This window comes from Esox lucius, chromosome 11 (assembly GCF_011004845.1).
Source record: "Esox lucius isolate fEsoLuc1 chromosome 11, fEsoLuc1.pri, whole genome shotgun sequence".
NCBI classification, from domain to species: domain Eukaryota; kingdom Metazoa; phylum Chordata; class Actinopteri; order Esociformes; family Esocidae; genus Esox; species Esox lucius.
The window spans coordinates 46,906,415-46,909,036 of NC_047579.1; positions in this window are offsets into that span (position 1 = coordinate 46,906,415).

The window sequence follows — 2,622 nt, forward strand, 5'->3', positions numbered from 1 at the left end:
GGTTAGTGTGGTTAGTGATGGGTCACCAGGGTTACAGTAGATGGAAAAAAGCTGTTCCTGAGCCTGCTGGTGCGGGAATGAAGAGACCTGTACTGCCTGCCTGATGGTAGAAGGGCAAACAATTTGTCGCATGGATGTGAAGGGTCCCTGATGATACTGCGCATCCTATGCAGACACCACTTGTGCTGGAGGTCTACGATGGTTGGGAGCTGGGTACCAGTGATGTGCTGTGCAGTTTTCACCACCCGTTGCAGGGCCTTCTGGTCTGTTACGAAGCAGCTGCAAAACCACACTGGCGCTGTTAGTCAGAATGATCTCAATTATGCAGGTCTGGGAAGTTCCTCACTCAAAACGTTCCTTTTCGACTTTTTTGGAAAGGAAAGAAAAAGCTGCAGTGGTCTAATATTTTTACGGAGCTGGATGTTGTAGTGTTCCTTCACTGGAATTAATGCACCTACCCCCAAAACCATGAACAGCCCCAGACCATTATTTCTCCTCCACCAAACCTTCCAGTTAGGACAATGCATTCAGAAAGGTAGCCTTCTCATGTCATCTGTCCAATGCAGATTGGTCCATTGGACTGCCAGAGAACCCTTTCCCACTTCTCCAGAATCCATTGGCAGCAAGCTATATACCACTCCCGCCAACGCTTGGCATGGCTCATGGTGATCTTAGGCTTGTGTGCAGTTGCTCAGCCATTCCATGAAGCTCCCGACAAGGAGTTTTGGTCTGACGTTGCTCCCAGAGGCAATTTGGAAATTGGTAATAAGTGTTACAACTGAGGACTAGCAAGTTTCACTGACTACATGCATCAGCACTCCACAGTCCTGCTGTGAGAATGCATGGCCAACCACTGAACAGCTGAGCTGTTTTTGTTCCAAGATGTTTCCATTTCAAAATAAAATTGTTTCTAAGGTTGTATCCTAGTTGTTACTAACGTCATCAGTTTCGGACATTCCACTGTTGATATTTGTCTATGGAGATGGCAAAGCTGTGTGCTTTATTTTATTAATCTGTCAGCAATGAGTGGCTGGAATAGACAAATACAGTAAAATGAACAGGTGTCCAGATACTTTTGGTCATGTTTTCAAATGCATCTATAAAAGTTTGTGTTAAAAAGTTTTAAAAAGATACAATTATGGAATCATATGATATCAGGCATATGGAAGTTTGAGTAGGAAGAACTGATTTCTATAGACCTTGAAGGGTGGACTGTTATGTCAGAGGTTAGGGTCAATATGTCAGGAACAATAATGTTTTATTATTATTGGAGAGGATCAGTTTACCTTCTAACATTTGGTTGGACATGTCCCCCTGGTAAAATTAAAAGTGTTTCAGTTCTTTGAGTTCTTGAAGTTTATACTGACTTACATTGTCCCCACATACTCTCCCCACCATAACCCTGCTCATTATCCATGAGGACTAGCTCATACTACTTCGGTCCCTTTCAGCAAAGAAAGGGAAGAAACAAGACGTGTCATTGATTTTAAATTCAGTCTTGTAAATGTTAGAGGCTGGATTCCACACTGATGAGGCAAAACATTATGACCCCTCACAAATGAAGCAAATAATGTTGGTCGTCTCCACACATGCCCAGTCAGAAGCGCTGAGTACCTACCGACAGGGGTCCGAGGAGGAACAGACCACAAACGGGCAACTGTTTTTTAATGCTTGAGGGAGGAATGTGTCACAACACACAGTGCATTGCACCCTGCTGCGTATGGGGCTGTGTAGCTGCAGACTGTTCAGTGCCCATGGCAACCACTTGCCACCGCCCAAAACCCCTACAATAAGCATGCGAGCCTCGGAACTGGAACTTGGAGCAGTGGAAGGTCACATTTTCCAATGAATCCCATTTTTATGTCATGTGGATGGCCGTGTACGTGTGCGCCGTTTACCTGGGGAAGTGATTGTACCAGGATGCACTGTGGGAAGGAGGCAAGCCGGTAGAGGCAGTGTGATGCTGTGGGAAATGTTCTGCTGGGAAACCCTGGGTCCAGGAATTCATATGGACGTAAATTTGACACCTACCTCAACATCGTTGCAGACCAGGTACGTCCCTTCATGGCAATGGTATTCCCTGATAGCATCTTTCAGCAGGATAATGCTCACAGCCACACTGCACCCATTGTTAAGGAATGGTTTGAGGAACATGATGAAGGGTTCAAAGTGTTGCCCTGGCCTCCAAATTCTCCTGTGCTGGACCAACAAGTACGATCCACAGCGGCTCCACTCCACAACTTACAGGACTTGAAAGATCTGCTGCCAATGTCTTGGTGCCAGATATTACAGGGCACCTTCAGGGGTCTGGTAGAGTCCATGCCTTGGCGGGTCGGCACTGTTTTGGTGGACCAACATCATATTAAGCAGGTGGTCATAATACTCATCCATGTACACATTCCCCCTTTAAAACAATCTAAATTTGATACAGTTCCTCTGTTTAATTTAATCCCACAGGGTTCAAATGTATAAGTTAAGCAAACTAACATCATGAAACATGGAAAAATAGATATGTGTTTATATTTATTTAACGTTGTAGCACTGATGAACAACCAAGTTACATATTATATTAAACCTAAATGTGTTTTTAAAAAAGAATAAATACAAACTAACTGGGCGGAA